The sequence below is a fragment of the Aquarana catesbeiana genome, linkage group LG04 (genome assembly GCF_042186555.1).
Source record: "Aquarana catesbeiana isolate 2022-GZ linkage group LG04, ASM4218655v1, whole genome shotgun sequence".
Taxonomy (NCBI): Eukaryota; Metazoa; Chordata; class Amphibia; order Anura; family Ranidae; genus Aquarana; species Aquarana catesbeiana.
In genome coordinates, this window is record NC_133327.1 from 154,786,619 (window position 1) to 154,813,204 (window position 26,586).

Sequence of the window (26,586 nt, forward strand, 5' to 3'; positions counted from 1 at the left end):
AGGTTCTGGATGGAAACTGTCAGCATGCAGAAGGGTATTGCCGGCAGTCTCCTTCCTGAACAGAGTACTAGCAACTCGACCATTTTTGTTCTTGTAGATGGTAACATCTAAGAAATTGATTTTTTGGAGGTCATAAGACATGGTGAAAAATAGGTTCATGGTATTCTGATTCATTGCCTTGAGGCAGCTTTTCAAACTATCCTCTGGTCCATTCCATATCAGAAAGATGTCGTCTATGTATCTTTGCCATAAGACGACATGTTCTGTATACATAGTTGACTCATCGTTGGTCAGAAAGTCCTTTTCCCACTCCCCCAGGTACAGATTTGCATAAGAGGGGGCGCAGCACGTCCCCATAGCAACACCCTGTACCTGGAGGTAGTGGGAACCCCCAAATAGAAACACATTGTGTTGAAGAATGAAGTCGAGCATTTCCAGAATGAATTTGTTGAATTTCCACTCTATGGTCGCCTTTTGACCTAGAACGCGACCAACCACAGCTATCCTGGAGGAATCAGCAACTGTTTTCCTTCGCTAGGCTACTACGGCACTTAACACGACCCCTGGTGTTCACGAGGCATTTGGCTGTGTGACAGCAAGCATGCTCAAACACATGAAGGATGGCCAACGCACAATCTGTGAGGAAATCATTTTGAAGGCCCTACACTGTGTGAGTTGGACCATGCTCCTCCACCACCTTGAGCAACACCACAGCCACCCAATCCACCAAAGCAGCATGGAAGGAAGTGTTGAGAGTGATGGCCTAGGTTTGGTGTGGTCTGGCAAAAAACGCAGGCTATTGTAAGACCACAGCCTCAGGACATATATGTCATCTGGTGCTGCTCCTGATCTCTCGGAGTCCTGGACCGTATTGTGTTCCCTATTAAATGGACTCCTCAGGTTACCAATTTTGACAGACAAATAATTGATGTCAGCCCTGGGGCACAAAGGCTTCACCAATTCCAACTGTTTCTCCAGTGTTGCCTTCCTCTTTATTTTGTTAGGACCCCTATTAAATTTCTAATTTTTGTTTTGACAAATACTTGGCTATGTGTTTGACTTCAAAAAGGACAGTTTGTTTGTGAGTAGGCAGGTACATTTAAAAAATACAATGTCAAATTAACAAGGGACACCAACATAGTTGTATCTATGAGGTTAAAAAATACAAGATAATAAAGGTGTTGTGGTAACTTGACACACAAAACGAAACAAAAAATATGGAGATCACTAGAAAAAAAAAGATTATTCTGGAGATCACGAGATAAAAAAAAGAAGAAAAAATGATTCCGGAGATCACGAGAAAAAAAACCCAACAAAAACAAATATTATTCAGGAGATCACGAGAAATAATAAAAAATCCGTTTGTCAGAACTCTATTGCCCCGTACACACGGTCGGACTTTGTTCGGACATTCCAACAACAAAATCCATGGATTTTTTCTGACGGATGTTGGCTCAAACTTGTCTTGCATACACACGGTCACACAAAGTCCGATCGTTCTAAACGCGGTGACGTAAAACACATACGTCGGGACTATAAACGGGGCAGTGGCCAATAGCTTTCATCTCTTTATTTATTCTGATCATGCGTGGCACTTTATCCGTCGGATTTGTGTACACACGATCGGAATTTCCGACAGCGGATTTTGTTGTCGGAAAATTTTATATCCTGCTGTCAAACTTTGTGTGTCGGAAAATCCGATGGAAAATGTGTGATGGAGCCTACACATGGTCGGAATTTCCGACAACAAGGTCCTATCACACATTTTCCGTTGGAAAATCCGACCATGTGTACGGGGCATATGAATATCAGCAGCAAAGCAACTCCATTATTACCATTATAAAGAAGAAAAGAATGCGCTGCATTGAGAGACTTCAAAATTTGCCGCATGACAAATGTGATATCTCCATTATGAATGCTAGTTTTACAAGACCGATCGCTTCCTGCTCATACTTGATTCCGAGCATGCGTGAACTTTTGTGCGCGGACTTGTGTACACACAATCGGACTTTCCGACAACAAAGTTTTGTTGGCGGAAAATTTGAGAACCTGCAAGCCAACATTTGTTGGCGGAAAGTCCAACAGCAAATGTTCGATGGAGAACACAACGACAAGCTCACATTTCCCGTCGGAAAATCCGACCGTGTGTACGCGGCATTACTGTTGATGTGACCATGCAGGAAGTAAAGGGAATTTCTTTAAGGGCGACACAGACAGTGATTGATGAGATGCTTCTTTATCTATACTCTAGTCTTAACTATCACCTTATTATTGTCTAATTACATTACCTTATTGTCGGCATCTCTCCATTCATCACACCCATATCTGAGCAGGGAACAGTGACTCAACACATATTAAATCTACACACTGTTCAGTTTATTTTTTGACTTGTATAAGATCTTAAATACACAGGATGAGATGGGTGTTATTAATTATTATCTACCAATAAGGGTTACATGTTCGAATGACTAGTTCCCTTTATAAACCTACTTATTCAATTAACCAATTATAATAATACATACTGTATATTTAAAATTCTTTACATATCTGCATCTAAACAAAACTATTATCTCACTTAGAGTATATTAAAAAAACCCTGTGGTTTCCTGTCAGCCAACACTCATTGTCTGATACATATGTAAGTTCCTCATATCAAGGTTCAATTTCAACACAAGCCTACTTTTTAAGCAAGAATATATTTAAAACTTACTGCTAAGCAAAATAATACATTTAAAGGAGTAATCAAGGCTTAGGTTTTTAATAACATCGCACAAAGCAGTGTAGACATTAGGGGGGCTTTTTTACAAGACCCTCTCAACCACCTCTTTTGTCACAAATGTGACAACTACAAACCCAGTTACTCTTAATATGCCCTTAACATCTACCTGGATTACTTTCCCATAAATGTACCACTATCCCAAGCATGCAAAAATAGATAACAATAAACACATCAAAATTAGTAGATATCAAGCTCTCAGCTGTATAGCGATTGTCCATGAAAAAAAAAGGGAAAGGGGTGTGACAGTCCATAAAAGTAAGAGGGCGGGGGCATGACAGTCTGTAGGCTAATGAAGAAATAGTCCTCAGCAAAAATATGAAGGAACACCAAAAGAGTCTCTCTTGTATGTACATAAAATTTCCAGTATACAAAAAAGGAAAAAATCCACATTATTTCACTCCTTAATCTAATTTCCTAAACTTTTAAAACACCTCCAAGGATTTGAATGAATGAATGAATGATTTGTAAAGCGCTGCAAATGCGAGCTGAATCGCCTTAAGGCGCTAGACGCGTTCTCTGTTGTCAGCTTCTTAGAAAAGGAAGGTCTTTAGTTTTTTCCTGAAGGCCTGATGGTTTTCTTCCATGCGGATGTAGGTCGGAAGAGCGTTCCATAGCCGAGGTCCTTGGACTGCGAATCTTCGTTCTCCCTTTGCTTTGTAGCGGTGTTTGGGAATGATGAGGTTTTGGTTAGCTGATCGAAGACTGCGATTAGGTGTGTAGTGTTTTATTTTCTCTCGAAGATATAGTGGAGCGTTTCCTTGTATGCATTTGTGGGTGAGGCAGAGGGTCTTGAATGTGATCCGATTCTTTACGGTTAGCCAGTGTAGGCTCCTTAGGGATGGGGAAATGGATTCCCAGGGTTTTTTTCTGTTAACAGTCTTGCCGCCGTGTTTTGGATGAGTTGTAAGCGCGCAAGCTGATATTGGGTTAATCCTACATAGAGCGAGTTTGCGTAGTCGAGTCGGGAATTAATGATTGTTCCATCAACTGCCGCTTTGTCCTCTTCTGGGATGAAGGGAATAAGTCTACGTAGCAGGTGGAGGAGATAGTGGGATCCGCTAACTACTGATCCTATTTGTGCATCCATTGTCATTCCTGAGTCAAAGATGACTCCGAGACTCTTGGCTTTGGTGCTTGGAGAGATGGTCTGTCTGAAGATGGTGGGAGGTGTCCACGGAGTCTTAGTTTTGGAATTTTTGTTAGCGTGTAGGAGAAGAAGTTCTGTTTTTGAACTGTTGAGTTTGAGGGAGCTAATGGTCATCCAGTCATCTATTAAAGTGAGGCATTTCTCTAATTGCTGATGATGGTCTTTTTGTCCGGTGATGCAAAGGTAGAGTTGGGTGTCATCAGCGTATGAGTGGAAGCAGAGGTCCTTTTTTCTGATGATATTGAGGAGTGGGTGGATGTAGATGTTGAATAGCACTGGTCGACAAGGGTGAGCCCTGAAGGACTCCACAGGAGATTGCCCGGGTTTCCGAGGTGAATGCCCCTAGTTTCACTATCTGAGAGCGATTCTCTAAGAAGGATGCAAACCATTTTAGAGCAGAATCTGTAGCTCCTGCTACTTCTGCGAGGCGGACAAGTAAAGTATTATGGTCCACTCTATCAAATGCTGCACTGAGGTCTAACAGTACCAGGAGACACGATTCTCCGTCATTTGCTGCTTCAAGGGCGTCGTCCCATATTTTGAGAAGTGCTGTTTCTGTGCCAGGGCCTGGGCGGAAGCCTGATTGCAGAGGGTCCAGGAGTGCGTCCGGGTGGTGTTGTAGCTGATGTACTACTGCTTTCTCCATAATCTTGGAGATGGTGTTGAGGCTTGTTATCGGTCTGTGGCAGTTAGGGTCCTTAAGGTCGAGATTGGGTTTCTTTAGCAGGGGTTTGACGTTGCCTTGCTTGAGGGTGGTTGGCACAATCCCTTCTTTGAATGATTGATTTATGAGGTGTGTAATGCTAGGGGCCAAGATGTCGGAACATTCTTTCAGGAGTTTTGTGGGAATGATGTCGTTTGGTGATGTGCTGTCTCGAAGGCTTCTGATGATGTTTTTAGTCGTGTCAGTGGTGATTGGGGACAAAGAGAAATTCGGTGGTTGTGTGATGTTCGTGTCGATATCCTCTTTTTGCTTTGGTTGAGTGAGGTTGGTTGTTATTTTCTGATGAACTGGTTTCCGAATGTTGTCGATTTTGTCGATGAAGAAATTTGATAACTCATTGCAAAATTCTTGAGTATCGTTTGGGTTCATTGACTGGGCGACTATTTTGAAAAGTTCCCGCGGCCAGTTTAAGATTTGATTCTGTAGTAATCCATGTAAACAGAAGTTTCTTCACCCCAAAAACTTGTCTCTTTGTAAGGACAGAACTTGACATCCACAGACAGACTCAAACTGATGCATTGGGCTAGGTTTGGGTCTTTGGGCTGGCACCTCAGATCTTTCTCACGGTGTTCACAGGAAGTTTTCCTTGGGTTTGCGTCATGGCTCCCTCTCATGGTGTCATTCCCAGGAACATGTTTCCAGCAGGAGTCCCCCCTTTACTCATCCCATGACCTCCTGCAGCATTAGAACAACAAAGATGAACAACAAAGATTTCCATGTAAAAGATGTAGTAATTTCTTCAAATAGCGGGTATCTGGATAGGGGCATGAATGGTGGGGTCATTTCCTCACGTGAAAGGGGCTGGCTGTGTGGATACTGGCTGGGGTGGATACTTTCTATCCAACATAAATAACCACAGAATCACCTGCCTGAACTATTAGCTAAAGCCTTCCTTAGCCATTGGAGGTGTCAAAAAGATTATTTCATTAATTCAAACATAAGTCTATTAGTCCATTAAGCATGCAGAAATAAAATGTTTCTTAGCAACAGTTTTCATTATATAGATTCAATATATATATATATATATATATTCAACGGAACATTTTTCTCAAATCCAGTATTGCAGCAGGATTCAATAAAACATGAACACCTTTAGTTCTTTTATCCTTTGGACCCAAGTGGAACCCGAGGGTCTCAGAACAGAACATTTTACCCAAGAACTTATTCTGACTCAGAAGTTAACTTCTAACTTTGTAAATGTATCTGACTATCAGATACAAAATAAACAGTAGTGCACTTTACAGCTGAAATTCTGAGAGTTCTGGGAGTGATATATCCAAAAAATAGTCACTCTGACTTTATTCAAACAAACTTTCCCACCAAATTTTTGCATTTCACAGATTCAATATATGTAACACTTTATTTTGGTCCTGATTACTTAACTACTTCCCGACCAGCCTCCGCAGTTGTACTGCGGCAGGTTGGCTCTCCTGCTCAAATCGCTGTTATTGAATGTTGGGCACGCACAAGGCAATCGCGTGCCCATTCACTACGAGGGGAGCCAATCAGTGGGTGCGGCGGACTCTATGTCTGCTGGTCACCTGTGATTGCTTCACAGAGAGGCAGAACGGGGATCTGCCAGTGTAAACAAATAGATCCCGATTCTGTCAGGGGAGTAGAGTCAGATTGTCTGTTCCTAGTGATTAGGAACAGCGATCTCTCTCTACTCCCTGTCAGTTCACTCCCCCCACAGTTGGCCTACACTGAGGAAGAAATTAGATTTTTCAAATTTTTATTTTGGATATTTATTATAGTAAAAAATATTGTTTTTTTTTTTCTAAATTGTGGCTATTTTTTGTCCATTATGCAAAAAATAAAAAACGCAGAGGTGATCAAGTACCGCCAAAAGAAAGCTCTATTTGTGGGAAAAAAAGGACATCAATATTGTTTGGGTACAACATCGCACAACCGTACAATTGTCCGTTAAAGCAACGCAGTGCAAAAAAATGGCCTGGTCAGGAAGTGGGTAAATCCTCCTGGGGCTGAAGTTGTTCAGTAACTCTTAAAGTATTTATAATTTCAGCCCTTTCTTTACCAAAACCCATTATCAAACTTTATTTTAGCTCCAAACCTTAGGGAAATCTTTTGTAAATACATATACTGTATAGGTGTTAGGCTTAATATTCAACATTTTTCCATAAGCAACATGGCTTAGTAACCTTTACTCCCAAAGTAAGAGAACACAATATATCATGAGATAAACATCTATTTGTGTACACTATAAGGCATTAACAGAAACCCTTGCCTTAGGTACACTACTGATCAAATAATAAACCTTGTGCATAACCCAAATTTTGCTTGACACAATGAAACACATTCTCATTTCTCCATTCATTAGCGCCATCCATTTACTTCATTCATTCAACACATTCTCATATATTTCTCCTAAATCACCTGTTTTCACATATAATATATATATATATACACATGCATACATACATACATACATACATACATACATACATATATACAGTATAATACGCACAAAAGTGAGTATACCCTTTACATTTTTGTAAATATTTTATTATATATTTTCATGTGACATCACTGAAGAAATTGCTACAATGTAAAGTAGTGAATGTAGAGCTTGTATAAGTGTAAATATGCTGTCCCCTCAAAATAACTCAACACATAGCCATTAATGTCTAAAACTTTGGCAACAAAAGTGAGTATACCCCTAAGTGAAAATGTCCAAATTGGGCCCAATTTGCCATTTTCCCTCCACGGTGTCATGTGACTGGTTTGTGTTACAAGGTCTCAGGTGTGAATGGGGAGTAGGTGTGTTAAATTTGGTGTTATCGCTCTCACTCTCTCATACTGGTCACTGGAAGTTCAACATCGCACCTCATGGCAAAGAAGTCTCTGAGGATCTGAAAAAAAGAATTGTTGCTCTACATAAAGATGGCCTAGGCTATAAGAAGATTGCCAAACCCTGAAACTGAGCTGCAGCATGGTGGCCACGACCATACAGCAGTTTAACAGGACAGGTTCCACTTAGAACAGGCCTTGCCATGGTCAACCAAAGAAGTTGAGTGCACGTGCTCAGCATCATATCCAGAGGTTGTCTTTGGGAAATAGACATATAAGTGCTGCCTGCAATGCTGCAGAGTTTGAAGGGGTGGGGGGTCAGCCTGTCAGTGCTCAGACCATACGCCACACACTGCATCAAATTGGTCTGCATGGCTGTCATCCCAGAAGAAAGCCTCCTCTAAAGATGATGCACAAGAAAGCCCGCAAACAGTTTGCTGAAGACAAGCAGACTAAGGATATGGATTACTGGAACCAAGTCCTGTGGTCTGATGAGACCAAGATAAACTTATTTGGTTCAGATGGTGTCAAGCTTGTGAGGCGGTAACCAGGTGAGGAGTACAAAGACAAGTGTGTCTTGCCTACAGTCGAGCATGTTGGTGGGAGTGTCATGGTCTGGGGCTGCATGAGTGCTGCCGGCACTGGGGAGCTACAGTTCATTGAGGGAACCATGAGTGCCAACATGTACTGCAACGTACTGAAGCAGAGCATGATCCCTCCCTTCGGAGACTGGGCCGTAGGGCAGTAGTCCAACATGATAACGACCCCAAACATGCCTCCAAGACGACCACTGCCTTGCTAAAGAAGCTGAGGGTAAAGGTAATGGATTGGCCAAGCATGTCTCCAGACCTAAACCCTATTGAGCATCTGTGGGGCATCCTCAAACGGAAGGTGGAGGAGCGCAAGGTCTCTAACATCCACCAACTCCATGATGTTGTCATGGCAACCTGTGAAGCTCTGGTGAACTCCATGCCCAAAAGGGTTAAGGCAGTGCTGGAAAATAATGGTGGTCACACAAAATATTGACACTTTGGGTCCAATTTGGGCCCAGTTTGGACATTTTCACCTAGGGGTGTACTCACTTTTGTTGCTAGCAGTTTAGACAATAATGGCTGTGTGTTGAGTTATTTTGAGGGGACACCAAATTTACACTGTTATACAAGCTGTACACTCACTACTTTACACTGTAGAAAAGTGTAATTTCTTCAGTGTTGTCACATGAAAAGGTATAATAAAATTTTTACAAAAGTGTGAGGGGTGTACTCACTTTTGTGAGATGCTGTATTTCCAAATCTCTTGCTACATCTACTTCTGCAATGAAAGCCTTATCCCCCTTTTTTTATAGCCAGAATAATTTATATTTTGCTGATGTTATAAACGTTATCCACTTCATGATTGTAATATTTCTAAACTGGCGTATCTCAAATGCTAAACTAAGCTCCTAACCAAAAGTAAAAATCAAACACTTTAAAATCCTGAAGCACAATTATTACAAACATATAATTTCTCTTACTTAAACATTTGCTTTCCCCTCCAGCAAGTCTAGAACGCGCTGAATAGGGAGTGCAAATGTGCCAATATGTATTCTAGGGTGATATGTAAGACAATGAAGTGCACTGTCAGGAGTAGAACATGGATTTCAAATAATTACCATTATAGGATTAGATAAACTGCAAACCTTCATGTAAAAGTGCACACATAAAATAATAATTCATAAGAATCTACTTAATGCTATCGACTATTTTAATTATTTAACCTCTAATATTGCATATACAGTACAAAGATTATCCCCTTCCTTCCGACCGTACGAAGATATGCGTACTCGGCTTTCCGGGGTTATACTGGGATGATGCCCGCAGCTGCAGGCATCATCCCGGTACCGTTGTTTACAGCGGGCGATCGGCTACCCGAGTATAACAACCGATGTGGCTAAAAGCCGCTCGGCTGTTATACCGGAGGAGCGGGAGGGGACATCCCCCCTCCCGCCGCCTCCTGCCGCTCTTACCGGCCTCCCGTGCGATCGGGAAGCCCGGTGTCCAATCGGCCACCTCCGGCAGCTGTAGGCGGGCTGGAACGAAGCTGTGGGCAGCTTCGTTCCAGCCTTCTCAATGTAAACGCGGAAGCGACGTCATGACGTCACTTCCCGTTTACTCGGCTGCCAATGGCGCCGGTTTAAAAAAAAAATACAGCATTCAGAATCGCCGTTTTCAGCGATCTGAATACTTTGAAGTGCAAAGGAGGGATCGGGGGTCTTTTAGACCCTAGACCTCCTCTGTAACTCAAACCTGGTAACCGTAAAAAAAAGCGTCGCCTATGGAAATTCATAGGTACCGTAGTTTGTCGCCATTCCACGAGTGCGTGCATTTATAAAGGGTGACATGTTTGGTATCTATTTACTCGGCGTAACATCATCTTTCACATTATACAAAAAAATTGGGGTAACTTTACTGTTTGGATTTTTTAAAATTCATGAAAGTGTCCCTTTTCCAAAAATTTGCGTTTAAAACACCGCTGCACAAATACCATGTGATATAAACTATTGCAACAATCTCCATTTTATTCTCTAGATTCTCTGCTAAAAAATATATATATAATGTTTGGGAACTCTAAGTAATTTTCTAGCAAAAAATACAGATTTTAACTTGTAAACACCAAATTTCAAAAATAGGCTTAGTCATGAAAGGGTTATAATATTATATGTGTTCAAATTAAGTGTTATTCATTTGAGAAATAAGAAAAACATTTTGTCGAGATATGTTGTTTAAATCCTAGCTGTGAATTCTGTAACACACTGGTGTCAGTCCAGGGCAATTCCATCAATCTGATTGGAGACTTGCACCAATATGAGCACTGGCAACTCCTACAAAAATTATTATGGGCTCAAATGCAGATCAAACTTTTAAGAAGCATGGCTGTAAAACCCAAATATATATCACTAGTGCCATTACTGTACTTATACCCATATTCCTTCTTTTTCCTAAAATATATATACACATGTGAACACATTGAATTTCTTTTGCGTTTCTTTCCCTTTCTTTAGTACACTAACTAAAGGTTATCCCAGATCTGCACCGAGATAAGGTATCTTCTAGGCTTGTGCAATTCACTTTGTAACAAATCAAAATTTGGCCAAATTTTGCATCTTTCGGTCCCGACTAAAAAAATAATGAATTTCAACTAATACAAAAGAAATTATAGCGAATATAACGAATGAATTCAACATGATTCAGTAATTCTTTAAAGATCTAATGAAACAAAAGGTCAACTCAAAGTAAATCTTACAGTCCAATCAGCTGATTAATTTTTGTGCTGGAGGTTGGATTACTGGCAAAGTGCATTCCTGAGAACTGAGTGAGAGGGGTGGTGTATTGTATTTGAGCAGAGGAGAAGAGATATTGTCATTGTGTGTGTTAAAAGATTCAATAAACAAACGACTTTCAACGACAACTGACGAGAATATATATATATATATATATATATATATATATATATATATATATATATATATATACACACACACATACATAAATATCGAATTTCAAGGAATATGAACAAAATTATAGCGCATATAACGAATGAATACGACATGATTCGAGATTCAGTATAACGAATAATGACACTCTACAGAAATAACGAATTATACAAAAATGTATTAACGTAACATAATGAATATAACAGAACGAAATTATGTATTTTACAAATTGCAACGAACCGAAATTAAACAAAATTTTCCGTTGTGCACAAGTCTAGTGTCTTCTCCATTTACAGTTGTCTTTTCTTTTTTCCCACTACTATTACTATTTTTCTCCTGCTGCTTCTGCTCTACACAGATTCCAGTTTCCCCAAATGCACTCCTGTACTCAGTGGCGTAACTAGAAACCTCAGGGCCCCGGTGCAAGAAATCATGAAGGGCATGATTTTGATACTATATTTTTTTCCACTGTACAACAAAGTAAAACATATCTGTTTCTGATTTAAATTTACCGTAACTGTCGAGGAAGCTTCAGGATAGGACATGGTCACATGACAGGTCAGAATGATGAGAATGTACCTGCAAAATATCATAACGAACAACCATAAATCAAGGCAATATATACATCCATTAGACAAAGTTATAGTCAAAGATCCACATTTCAATTATATATTTAAATACATAAAATATAACATTTTGAATGAGATTAATTTGGAAAATATAAAAACACTGTACATGTATAGACACACAAACTTACTAAAAATGTTCACAAAGGTAGAAGAAAATCTTCCAAAAAGGGTCCACAACAGGGCCAACAATAACTTCTTCAAAAAAGAGTCCACAACAGGGCCAACAATAACTTCCAACTTTTTTAGAACTTAAAACTATTTCACACATTTAAACATTTAACTTTGTTTCTGTGAAGAAAGACCTGTAAAATAGAAATGTATGTATGTATGTGTATATATATATATATATATATATATATATATATATATATATATATATATATATTTATATTTATATATATATATATATATATATATATATATATATATATATATATATATATATATATATATATATATATATTTATTTATTTACATGGTTTATTGAAACTAGCATGCATTCAACTCAACTGGTTAGTTTAACTTGGAACCAAGAATGCAAGGTTCAACCATAAAAATAGGTTAGTGTAACTGGTAACAAAACTGAAAAAGTCTTTAGGGCAGCCATTCTCAACAAAGGTTCAGAGGAACCCTAGAGTTCCTACAGAGGTTGTTAGGGGTTCCATGAGCTGCAGCTGATTGACCTCCTATCTGATGGCATCTGCTTTGATCCAGGGCAATTTGATCTATTTAGCCTTCTGAAAGGTGGCATTCTGACCACCACTGTAAGAAAGACAGACATTCTTCCCACTGACCACCAATGTAGGCTGGTTTAGTGTAACTTGTAACAGAACAGATATAACTGTAAACTTACTACGGTCATTAAAAATGACGACGTCTTGCTTTTGCTTCAGCAAAGTCATCTACAATGCTTTCGATGTTGAGTCTTCTAGCTCTCTCATTTTCTATGCTTAACAAAGCAAATCCAGTGAGTCTTTGATGAGACATGGTGTTTCTCAAATAACTTTTAATTAGTTTTAATTTTGAAAAAGACCTTTCTGCAGTTGCTACGGTTACTGGGAGTGTGAGGAACAAAAGTAACGCTATGCAGACATCTGGGACAGTAGAAGACAGTGCACTGTTTACAACAAGTAGTAGGTGAGCAAGACCCTTTACAGTGGAACAACTGCGAACCTCTTCTTGAAGTGCTGAATGGAATGAAAGAAGCTGTCGAGGAAAATCTGGTGATAGATCCTCTTTGTAAAATTCATGCAGTTTTGATGCTGCTGCAATCAGATTATCATCAGATTGAGAAGCAAGAATGGCAGGCTGAACTATCTCCAATCTATGAAGGACTGCATTCATTCCTGTAAAATGGTCTGACAGCTGGTTTATAATCATATCCAAACATCTATAAAATACAGTTGTTTTAAAGCGTTCCTCTGGATGAGATCTTTCATCCATACACAGCTCATCAAAGCGGCGCTTTACTTTTTTAAATCTTTTATTTGAAAACTTTGCTTCAATTCCCCACTTTTCTGCAAGTGTCACTGCAGTTTCTTTGGCTTCCTTGAAATGATCCCTGTAGCTGGAAAGGGCTGTAACAGCATTCTGAATGAGCTTCACTGCTCCAGACAGGTCCATGTCTTTTGATTGCAAGGCTTTTGAAATTGCATTCACATTGTTCAAGCTTTTAGTTTGCAGGGTGACAAGAAGCACAAACTCAAAAGATTCAATTTTCTTTTTAAGATTTGCAGCGTCATCTCTTTCTATTGGTTTTGATGAAAGAAGGATTATTTTTGACAAAGCTTGCATGATGTCTAGAAAACAGAAAAAAACAGAAATGAAGTGCAAGCAGGGAATCATGTCTAGAAGGCCACCGTGTAGGGCAAAGCCGTTTCAGTGTGACAGAGGATTCAGATGTAAATGATGAGAGAAAAGCCCATCTGCGTATGCTTTCCCCAAAGAAGGTGTATAAATTATGCACCACATCAAAGAATATAGAAACTACCGGTATGTCAGAAACAGCATCCTGAATGACAAGATTTAGATTGTGTGCTGCACAATGAACATAGAGGGCATTCTTTTCCATCTTTGCTATACGAGCCTGCACACCAGAATGGACACCACTCATTGTTGCTGCGCCATCATAACCCTGGCCACGACACTTTGATATTTCCTTGTCAAAAGAAGTTTATTGAGTATACAATGTTATAAAGATACATAAATATACATAAAGTAAGTTTACAAGGATCTATAAAGTAAGCTCATTGTTTTACAGTAGGGTTTATATAGGTAAATATCATGAAATTTCAAATATTTAACATTGGGTTCACGTAAACCTAAATTAAAGATATATATCATTTCCTTAGTTACTTTTGTAGGTATTTAAATGATTTATACCTACTATACATATTGTTTACAAGTAGAGTGTATATAGGTCAAATAAGTTCTGATAATGAGCTTTAATCGTAAGGTGGAGAAAAGGAAAGAGAAAGAAGAAAAAGGGTTGAAAGGTAGAGGTATGGTCCACAAGGTTGTCCCGCTCGTCAGTTTATTATTCTTTTTAGTTCTCTTTGAAGCCTTAGAATGGGTGTCTCTGTAAGTCATTTAATCTGTTACCATGGCAACAGGACAGAGTCATTGAAATTTGACAGGAACTGTTGTTTTACCCAAGGATGCCAAAGTTTTTCAAATTTTGGAATTTGATTTTGATCGATGGCTACCATCTTAGCATGGGACATTGTATTATTCATTCTGTGAATTGTTTCTGCTAGTACCAATGTAGGAGATTTCCATGCCTTGGCCACTGTTTGTTTTGCAGCCGTTATTAGTTGGATCATAAGTTTGAATTGAGAGAGTGTTAACCATTCCGGTTTTAGATTAAGTAAAGTTAAATATGGATCTGGTTGTATTATTTTTTAAAATATTTTAGATGCAATCACGAAGACTTCCTTCCAGAAGGTTTGGATTACTGGGCACGTCCACCATATGTGTAAATATGTGCCTATTTCTGGGCATCCTCGAAAACAAAGAGTTGAGGTATTAGGTGAATATTTTGCCACTCTAGCGGGTACAAGGTACCAGCGAGTTAGGACTTTATAATTTGTCTCTAGTGCCAAGATGTTGGGTGAAGATGACTTAGATGTGAGCCATATATTAGACCAGTCCGTGTCTTCTAAAGTTCGTCCCAGGTCCTCCTCCCACCTCTGAACGTAAGAGGGTCTATTAAGATTTGCTACTCCATATAATTGATTATAAAGTGATGAAATTGTACCTTTAGCAAATGGATCTTTTGTACAGATTGATTCAAAAATGGATAATTGGGATAATGGTGTATCCCCCTTTAGGAATGGTGTATAGAAATTTTTGATTTGGAGATATCTAAATATCTCAGAGTTTGGTAGATCATATTTTTCTCTAAGCGATGGGAATGAAAGGAATGATTTAGATGCTATGAAGTCATTTAGTGTCTGAATGCCTGATGTTGTCCAAGCTTTAAAAGAATTTGGGTAGATCCATGCCGGATAAAAGGCCGGATTTCTGATAAAAGAAAGGAGAGGATTGTGTGGAGATTGTAACTGATATTTGGTTTTTAGTTTATCCCAGAGAGATAAGAAGTGTTTAGTTATGGGATTATGAATTTTAAAGCGGTCTTTAGGATCAAGCCATAATAAATTTGATATTAATAGAGGGTCATTTTCTGAAGCCTCTATAAATACCCATAATGGGATTTCCTGTTTTGCATGGTATTTGGACAGACTGGCCAAATGTGCTGCTCTGTAGTAGTTAGTAAAATTAGGGTATCCCAGGCCTCCTTTATTTTTGGGAAGATGTAGTGTGTGTATAGGTATACGTGGTTTAGAAGAGCCCCATATAAATGAAGTTGCTCTTTTTTGTACTATTCTCAAAAAATAGGAAGGAATTGGAATAGGGAGGACTCTGAATAGATAAAGCAATTTGGGTAGAATAGTCATTTTGATTGCATTAATCTTCCCTATCCAGGATAAAGGAAGTTGCGACCATTGTTTTATTAGATTTGTGATCTGTCTTAATACAGGAGGATAATTGGTTGAGAATAAGTCAGAATGAGATGCTGTTAAATGAATTCCAAGATATGGGATTGATTTTTCTGCCCATGTGAATGGGAGTGCAGCCCTAGCCGGGATCAATTCCATGTTTGTGAGTGAAATATTAAGCACTAGGCATTTCTTAGGATTAATCATAAGGCCGGATAGGGCTGCAAATCCATCAAGAGCTGGTATTAAGTTAGGACCAGAGACCTGTGGTGATGATAGAAAAAGTAATATATCATCTGCAAATATACATAATTTGTGTGTAATACCTCCTACTTCAATGCCAGTTATAGTTTGGTTTGTTCTGATGTATTGGGCCATGGGTTCGAGTATAAGGGCAAATAATAAGGGAGATAATGGGCAACCCTGTCGGGTACCTCTTTCGATATTAAAGGCTTCAGATTTGTATCCAGCATATTTTATATAGGCTTTGGGTTTATTATATAATGCTTTGATCCATGTTAAAAAGTGGGGTCCAAAACCCCATTTTTGTAATGAATATTGCGACACTTTGATATTTCAAGGCCCTTGCTCTCTATGCAGGCAACAATATTGCTAGCAATCTGTGCTGCACTCTGATCTTCAATGGCATGGAACCCTAAGAAAGCCTCATTTATTGTTATACTGCAGGCTCGTTGATTCGTATCTCTTCCCACAGACACATATCGAAATATCTGACTCATCTGATCTACTTTGGATATGTCCTGGGTTGTGTCCATTATTATAGAATAAAATTGTGTTTTTTTATTTCAGAAACAATTTCACTTTGCACTTTTTTGGACAGAATTTCTATTAACTCATTTTATATTTTGGGGCTCAAATATTTAAATGTGCCTTGGGGTAACTGGAGAAGTTCCTTTAAAATTGGGTCATATTCTGCAAGGAGCTCTATGATGGAGAGAAAGTTTCCATTGTTAACCTCTCCCAGGCGCTCCCTGTGACCACGAAAGGCTAGATTAGCCATTGCCATTGTTAATGTTACATTAACAATTCTTTGTAGGACCTGCCTCCAAAAGTTTTTTTTCTCGTCAAATTTGTTTTTCATTTTGCTCATAAATTGTTTTATTACGCCTCCACTGATCATAAAGTATATAGGTAGGAATACCGCGCTAACAGAAACGTAGCAATAAGCGGCAGCATACAGTGCGATTACACCAATGTTCAAAAATCTTGTAAAAAAGCTGCGCTAGAAATTAAAATTAAAGTCCATACAGATGACATCAAAGGAAAAAATGAGTCCTTCAAGAGCAAATACACCACCATCGTGCACCTATAGACAATAGTGCTAATCCACCGTAGTAGTTGATTCAGCTTACCAAATGGCAAGCATAAAAGGGCAAGTGGCTATAGCCCAGCCAAGGCCTTTTAGCTTGCTGCTGCTCCCGGTGTTCAAATGGCGGGGGGTAAATCTCCAAGCTCACTCACAGTGTCCACATATCCACATGTTGCAATGGAAACCCAGATAGCTCAGAGGAAAGAAAGACTTGCCATAGTGTGATATCCTCCAAATATTTATTATAAAACATGTAAACACTTACATTAAAATTAGCAGAGAACGAAAGCCGGCTGGCATACAAAACAAAACGGAGCCCGTTCTCTCACTCCGAAAGCGTGGTGACATCAGTGCATACCCTCCCAGATGCATTTCGTCATCATCTGACATTGTAAATGGGGAATGGGCAACGCAATGATTCACCACCATATAAAGGGAGCCAAGCCTCGTTCTGAGTAACGAGCATCCAGGCGCCATATTAAGTGTGGGAAAAAGTTCCCTTAACTTAAAACTGTTTGAAAAGTGCATCGCTGCATATGTCATTCTGTGAGAACAAAGAATTATATTGAACAACTAAAGTAGTGTCTAACCTAAACTTATGTGTATAAAAATACCGCTGTTATCCCAAACTAAAAATGTGTGTTCACATATAAATATATGGAAAACCCACCACATGTGAATGTGAATATACATGTACCGTCAGGAATAACATGTATATGTAATCCCTCCTGACATCCCAATTGCATGCAGAGAAATCATATATATAGATTATAAATTATAAAAATATATATGTTTCATATTATAATATGATAATTTGTACTGATACTAATTAATATAAATTTTGTATCAAATTTATTAAATTTAGTGAATATAATAATGTGTTCAAAAAATATATATAAATATATATAAAAAATTATAAATATTTTTTATACATGAAAAAATAATGGGTGAAAAAAAAAATAATGGGTGAAAAAAATTAGTGAATAAATGTATAAAGTGCTACGTGCTCTACCAAATAGATTCGTCATACCTCAAGCCAGAGGTTCTACAGTGTTTCTGGAATATCTGAGTATTCCCACAAACAATGCTACCTTGCAGCAAAGATTAACTTTAAATTGGCCCTCGTATGCTCGTGTCTCAGATCAAGTTCACAAACACCTCTTAGGACCCAAAAAATATATTAAAAATAAAATTAAAATAAATTGATAAAAAAATTTTTTTTTATAAAAATCTAAATTATTATGGACAATTATGAATTATCAATAAAAGCAAGGTATCAAAAGGCAAGGGGAATTAGGAGAGGAGTCAGAGAGGGGAGGCGGGTACAAGCAGCTAAAAAGACCCAAAAAGTAACAGGGAAGGGGATTTTCAACCTTAGCTCTAAAACGCTAACTGATCCTGAGAGGGCCATCCTTGACAAAGGTCTTAAATTTGTTCCACCCACTAGGCTTGACAAATTCCATACTTATATGGATATCCATAAATTTGTCAGGAAATTAAATATAAAACGGTATATGGTTAATAATCCCCCTGGTACACTAGCACCTGCACTTAAAGTTTTCAGAGATATTCTACTGAAAGATTTAGATCTCTTAGAAGTCAAGAGGGCCAAACTCAATAAAACCTTACAGGAGGGCCTCAATTCCCTCTGTAAAAATAAGGATTTGGTCATAAGACCTGCAGATAAGGGGGGAGGGATTGTTGTTCTGGATCAACAAGACTACATGACCGAGATGTCCTGAATGACCATAATACCTATACAATGCTCCCCTCTGATCCTAAAATTAAATATGCTAAAGAGTTGCAGGGTATTATGAATAAGGGGTGTCGTTTAAGCATCCTAAATAAAAAAGAAAGTTTGTATTTGGTTCGCAGAGCTGCACGTACACCCACTATCTACTATTTTCCGAAAATTCATAAGAGCTTAATCTGCCCCCCCTGGGACGTCCAATTGTGAGTGGCATAGATTCACTTACATCCCGGGTGGGCAGATACATAGACTTTTATTTGCAGCCCCTTGTACACAGGTTACCTTCATACATTAAAGACTCCAGACATGTCATTCGGTTACTTTCTGATGTTGAGGTTAGGGCTGGGATGTGGTTGGTCACTGCCGACGTGACATCCTTATATACCATAATTCCACATTTGTTGGGTTTGGGGGCGGTTAAACACTTTCTCGATAGAGATTCTGGCCTTTCAGCAAGTCAGGTGGAGTTCATAATGGAATTATTGGAATACGCCGCCTCCCACAACTATTTTTGGTTCAATAACAATTTTTATAGGCAGAATACGGGGGTCGCTATGGGGGCTAAATATGCCCCTAGCCTGGCGAACCTTTTTATGGGTAAATGGGAGGAGGATGTCATCTATGCTCGTGAGGTGCCTCAGATTATTCTGTGGGCAAGGTACATAGATGACATCCTCCTCCTATGGGATGGTGAACAGGTGGCCCTACAAGAATTTTTGTCCTTTCTTAATGTCAATCAGAGAGGCATTAGTTTAAACTATGAGATGAGTCAAACTAGTATAAATTTTCTTGATTTAAACATTTCCATTAATGGGGATAACATTGTCATGTCAACCTTTTTTAAGGAAACTGAAAGGAATTCATTTATACCTGTGGACAGTTGCCATCATAGTCCTTGGCTGGAGTCAGTTCCAAAAAGTCAGTATCTCCGTCTTAAGAGGAACTGTTCCAGTCAGACCCACTTTATAGAGCAGTCGAACGTTCTCACAGATAGATTTCTGGAGAAGGGGTATTCTAAAGAATTCCTGGGGATGACCCTTGACATGGTCAAAAGAGTAAATAGAGAAGACTTGCTAGTAGATAGGGCACCTCGCACTAACAATGATTTTTCTTCTGGTGTCCCTTTTCTAACTACATATTCTTTGCAGCATAACACCATTAAGAACCTTATATATAAACATTGGCATGTTGCACGTAGCGATGTGATATTGAATAAGGTGCTACCAGAGAAACCTCAAGTTATTTTTAGGGGTGTACCATCGCTACGTAATCGGTTGGCCCCTAATATTTTAAATCCATCGACTTCAAAACCCAGTTTCTTTAATCATTTAAAAGGATTTTATCAATGCAGACGATATAGGGTCTGCGCACATAGTGCCTGTTCCCATAGATGGACCATCACTTTTTCCTCTACCAACACTAAAAAATCATACACGATAAAACCTTTTATCACTTGTACTACAGAGGGGGTAGTGTACATGTTGCAGTGCCCTTGTGGCCTGCAATATGTGGGCAGGACCAAACTGCCTCTTCAGGTCCACCTCAATGAACATATCACTAATATTAAGAGTGGATTTAAGAACCACTCTGTATCAAAGCGCTATTTACAAGTACATGGTAAGGACCCCTCCAACACAATATTTTTGGGTATAGACAAGTTTAGTCCCCACTGGAGAGGGAGTTCTTTGGTGAGAGAAATATCTAGATTAGAGATGGCCTGGATCCATAGATTGAGGACTTACTCACCCTATGGGTTGAATATCGACACTGATCATAAAGTACATATGCTTCCATGTGAGTTTGTGAAGACTCATGGATCTGAATTTTAGCAGACAGCCTCTGCCACTTCTGGATCCCTTTTGCTCATGCAGGTTCAAATCCTACTTTTTTACGGTCTGCAAACAACCAGCATGGTTCACAGTATGCTGCATTAAGCTTTGGAGAGTAACAAAGCCACATTAAAGGTAGTTTAAGCCCTGTCTTGGTGACTCGCTCATAACTTTCAGAAAAGCATCTTTTCTTAGTATCATTATCTCGGGGGAAAAGTCCTGGAGGTCTGCATGGGCCATGAGCTAATATAAACCTTTTAACATTTGGATCTGTTATTGTGGCTGGGTAATGTCCCCTATCAGTCACATATTGCTCACCAACAATACTACTTTCAATAGCACCACCTGAAGATGCTCTACTGCTCACAAAATCTAAATCTTCATCTTCATCAGTATTTGGGGTGGTGCCAAGAGGTTGGTCTTGTATTACATAGTTACATACTAGGTGAGGTTGAAAAAAGACACAAGTCCATCAAGTCCAACCTATGTGTGTGATTATGTGTCAGTATTACATTACATATCCCTGTATATTGCGGTCATTCAGGTGATTATCTAATAGTTTCTTGAAGCTATCAATGCTCCCCGCTGAGACCACCGCCTGTGGAAGGGAATTCCACATCCTTGCCGCTCTTACAGTAAAGAACCCTCTACGTAGTTTAAGGTTAAACCTCTTTTCTTCTAATTGTAATGAGTGGCCACGAGTCTTATTAAACTCTCTTCTGCGAAAAAGTTTTATCCCTATTGTGGGGTCACCAGTACAGTATTTGTAAATTGAAATCATATACCCTCTTAAGCGTCTCTTCTCCGGAGAGAATAAGTTCAGTGCTCGCAACCTTTCCTCATAACTAAGATCCTCCAGACCCTTTATTAGCTTTGTTGCCCTTCTTTGTACTCGCTCCATTTCCAGTACGTCCCTCCTGAGGACTGGTGCCCAGAACTGGACAGCATACTCCAGGTGTGGGCAGACCAGAGTCTTGTAGAGCGGGAGAATTATCGTTTTATCTCTGCAGTTGATCCCCCTTTTAATGCATGCCAATATTCTGTTTGCTTTATTAGCAGCAGCTTGGCATTGCATGCCATTGCTGAGCCTATCATCCACTAGGACCCCCAGGTCCTTTTCCATCCTAGATTCCCCCAGAGGTTCTCCCCCCAGTGTATAGATTGCATTCATATTTTTGCCACCCAAATGCATTATTTTACATTTTTCTACATTGAACCTCATTTGCCATGTAGTCGCCCACTCCATTAATTTGTTCAGGTCTTTTTGCAAGATTTCCACATCCTGCGGAGAAGTTATTGCCCTGCTTAGCTTAGTATCGTCTGCAAATACAGAGATTGAACTGTTTATCCCATCCTCCAGGTTGTTTATGAACAAATTAAATAGGATTGGTCCCAGCACAGAACATTGGGGAACCCCACTACCCACCCCTGACCATTCTGAGTACTCCCCATTTATCACCACCCTCTGAACACGCCCTTGTAGCCAGTTTTCAATCCATGTACTCACCCTATGGTCCATGCCAATGCACCTTATTTTGTACAGTAAACGTTTATGGGGAACTGTGTCAAATGCTTTTGCAAAATCCAGATACACCACGTCTACGGGCCTTCCTTTATCTAGATAGCAACTCACCTCCTCATAGAAGGTTAATAGATTGGTTTGGCAAGAACGATTCTTCATGAATCCATGCTGATTACTGCTAATGATATCATTCTTATTACTAAAATCTTGTATATAGTCCCTTATCATCCCCTCCAAGAGTTTACATACTATTGATGTTAGGCTAACTGGTCTGTAATTCCCAGGGATGTTTTTTGGGCCCTTTTTAAATATTGGTGCTACATTGGCTTTTCTCCAATCAGCTGGTACCATTCCAGTCAATAGACTGTCTGTAAAAATTAGGAACAACGGTCTGGCAATCACCTGACTGAGTTCCCTAAGTACCCTCGGATGCAAGCCATCTGGTCCCGGTGATTTATTAATGTTAAGTTTCTCAAGTCTAATTTTAATTCCGTCCTCTGTTAACCATGTAGGTGCTTCCTGTGTTGTGTCATGAGGATAAACACTGCAGTTTTGGTTACTGAAGCCCCCCGATTCACTCGTGAAAACTGAGGAGAAGAATAAATTCAATACCTTTGCCATCTCCCCATCCTTTGTAACCAGATGTCCTTCCTCATTCTTTATGGTGCCAATATGGTCTGTCCTCCCTTTTTTACTGTTTACATACTTAAAGAATTTCTTGGGATTTTTTTTGCTCTCCTCCGCTATGTGTCTTTCATGTTCTATCTTAGCCAACCTAATTGCACCCTTACATTTCTTATTGCATTCTTTATAAATTCTGAATGCTGTGGATGATCCCTCAACCTTGTATTTTTTGAAGGCCTTCTCCTTTGCTTTTATATGCATTTTTACATTGGAGTTAAGCCATCCAGGATGTTTGTTCGCTCTTTTAAATTTATTACCCAATGGGATACATTGGCTAATGCCCTTATTTAATATGCTCTTAAAGCAAACCCATCTCTCCTCCGTATTCTTTGTTCCTAATATTTTATCCCAATTTATGCCTTTTAGCAAGGTTTGTAGTTTAGGGAAGTTGGCTCTTTTGAAATTCAGTGTCTTTGTGTTCCCTTCATGTCTCCTATTTGTGTGATTTATACTGAAACTAATTGACCTGTGATCACTGTTACCTAAATTGCCCCGTATTTCCACATCTGTTATCAGGTCTGTATTGTTGGTAATCAGTAGATCTAGTAATGTTTTATTTCTAGTTGGTGCATCTACCATCTGACCCATAAAATTGTCCTGCAAGACACTAAGGAACTGGCGAGCCTTAAATGAATGCGCGGTTCCCTCCGCCCAGTCTATGTCTGGATAATTAAAATCCCCCATTATGATAACACTTTCCATCCTTGCTGCTAATCCAATTTGTGATAGGAGATTCGTCTCCACTTCCTCCCTCAGGTTAGGGGGCCTATAGCATACTCCCAGTATTATTTTCCCCTTAGCTTCATCCCTTTGGAGCTCTACCCATAAAGATTCCACCTCCTCCCTAGCCCCCTCAGTGATGTCATCTCTCACATTCACTTGTACATTATTCTTGATATATAGGCATACCCCTCCCCCTTTTTTACCCTCTCTGTCCTTGCGGTATAGGGTATACCCTTGAATGTTTGCCAGCCAATCATGAGAGCTGTTGAACCAGGTCTCTGAAATTCCCACAAAATCCAAATCCTCCTTGTACAACAGTATCTCTAGTTCACCCATCTTGTCCGCCAGGCTCCTGGCATTGCTGAACATGCCACGTAGTTTAGACCGGTCGCATATTGTCCTCGTATTGGGTGTTTCAAGATTGCAACTTGGACTTGCTACTATACTCACCTTGTGTTTTTGTGCTTTGGTTAACCTACCACTAATGCCCCCAATACTACCCTCTGGAATATCTTCCACGCTGGATATCACTGTCTCTGGACCCTCCCCCCCATCGCCTAGTTTAAAAACCCCTCTAACTTTTTGGCCATCTTCATTCCCAGCAGATCTGCACCCTCCTCATTTAGGTGCAGTCCGTCCCTTCTATAGTACCGGTTACCGACTGAGAAGTCGGCCCAGTCCTCCAGGAACCCAAACCCCTCCTTACTACACCAGCTCTTCAGCCACTTGTTTACTTCCCTAATCTCCCTCTGCCTCTCTGGTGTGGCTCGATGTACCGGTAGTATTCCTGAGAACACTACCTTGGAGGTCCTTTTCCTCAATTTAGCTCCTAAGTCCCTAAAATCGTTCTTTAGGACACTCCATCTGCCTCTGACTTTGTCATTGGTGCCAACATGCACCATGACAGCCGGGTCTTCCCCAGCCCCTCCCAGTAATCTGTCCACAAGATCCGTGATGTGCCGAACCCGAGCGCCCGGTAGACAACATACTGTTTGGTGCTTCAGGTCTTGGTTACAGATTGCCCTCTCTGTCCTTCTAAGAATTGAGTCCCCTACCACCAGAATCTGTCTTTCCTTTCCCTTTGCTGCCCCCCCACTCTCACTGGAGGAGTTCTTCCCCTGGCAGCTAGGAGAGTCCCTTATCTCCAGCAGTGCTGGTCCCTGACTGGTTACACCAATGTCACTCAATGGAGCGTACTTATTGGGATGCTCCAGTCCTGGATCGGCCTCCCTGGCACTTCCCCCTCTACCCCTCCTGACTGTCACCCATCTACTCTTTGCTAGTGCCTGCACCTCTTTGTCTCCACCCGCCTCTGTGCTGGCCCCTGCCGGCACCTGCCGTGTACGTTCCTGGCTCACCTTTAGTATGGAGGGACTTCTCAGTGCTGACAGTTGCTTCCCCAGATTCAGAACCTGGGCTTCCAGGGAAACAATGTGCTTACATTTTGCACAGCAGTATTCGCCCTCGATCGGATGATCAAGGAACGCATACATGCGGCAAGATGTACAAAGAGTCGCCTCTCCACACCCGCCGGGCATCGTACCTATTAAATTTGGTGAGGATTTGGGGATTTTACCCTGTCCAAATTACCTAACAACTAGCTTCCTGGCACTAATACTCAAGACAATACACAGGTACACGACAATACACAGGTACACAATACACAAGTACTAACGATCCACACACACTACTCAGACAACACTCAGATACTCACACTACACAGGTACTATGACCCCTGTTATAACCTCCTGTTTTAAACTCTTGTTTTTAACTCCCACTTAATCCAGCTCCACTTACACCAAGCTCCACAGCTTCAAACTGAGCACGCTCAGACTGAGTCCTACAACAAGTTAAATAGGCACCTGTGAGCAATTAACCACACCCCTTAATTGATAGACTGATGAAACAAGAAAAAAAAAAAAAAAGCTATTTAAAAAGTGACAGCAAAAGGCAAATTAAAAACTAAAAGGAAAAGTCCCCAAAATGCAACCCAGCAAACACCAACAGACAGCAACACACACCAACAGACAGCAACACACACCAACAGACAGCAACACACACCAACAAACAGCAACACACACCAACAGACAGCAACACACACCAACAGACAGCAACACACACCAACAGACAGCAACACACACCAACAGACAGCAAGACTTGTATACTCTAACACTTGTTTTTAACTCCCACTTAATCCAGCTCCACTTACACCAAGCTCCACAGCTTCAAACTGAGCACCTGTATTGTGCTACAGCCTTCAAGTGGATTACTGCTGTCATTTTCTAGTGAAAACTCAATAGAGCAAGTTTCTTCACTGACTGTCGTCTGACTGATCTGTGAGATATTTACCCTTTCCTGAAATTTTTTTTTTGTTTCCTCACTGCTATCTCTAGAACTTTCAGCCACAGTTTTAGGGGTGGAAAAGAAGTGACTTGTTTTAGGCAGTTTTTGAATTTTTATCTGCTCTTCCTTAGCCTTTTTACGTTTCTGAACACCACTCCTGGACTGCATGGATGACATTATGATGGAAAAGTGTATATTTTTTATTTTCTGTAAATAAAAGTATATTAGAGTCATAGTATGCAAGCTCTTCAGGAAAGGCACTACATATATATAATACCTAGGATTACATGTGAGATGAACAGATACACATTTTACAGTCTAGCATTGTTCAATATTCACAGTGAACAGGGCAACTAGGGTATTATTAACCGAAGTGCAGTAAAATATTTTAAACTATTAATAACTTTTGTATATAGTCATAGTTCAGCCCCAGTGCAGCTATATTACTGGGGCAGCACACAAATTTTGAAAAATTCAATGTATTGATCCATTAAACCACACTTTTTCATAGAAGTGACCCAGGATTAGCCAGGGCCATTCTAAGTAAAAACTAGCTGATTTAGATGAAGCTTTATAGTAAATGGACTCTCAGCATGGTGCAGCCTAGTAATTGACTGCTGGGAACCACCTGGCTAAGGTGACCCAAAGTGAAGGATTAGAAGGATAAGAAGTGTAGGGGGGGCATGGCCATATTCTGGGATTCTATTCCATATTCAGTCCTAAGCCCCAGTCAAAGGGGTTGTAAACCCTCGTTTTTTTTATATTTATATTTTTTAAATAACAAACATATCATACTTACCTCCACTGTGCAGCTCGTTTTGCACAGAGTGGCCCTGATCGTTCTCTTC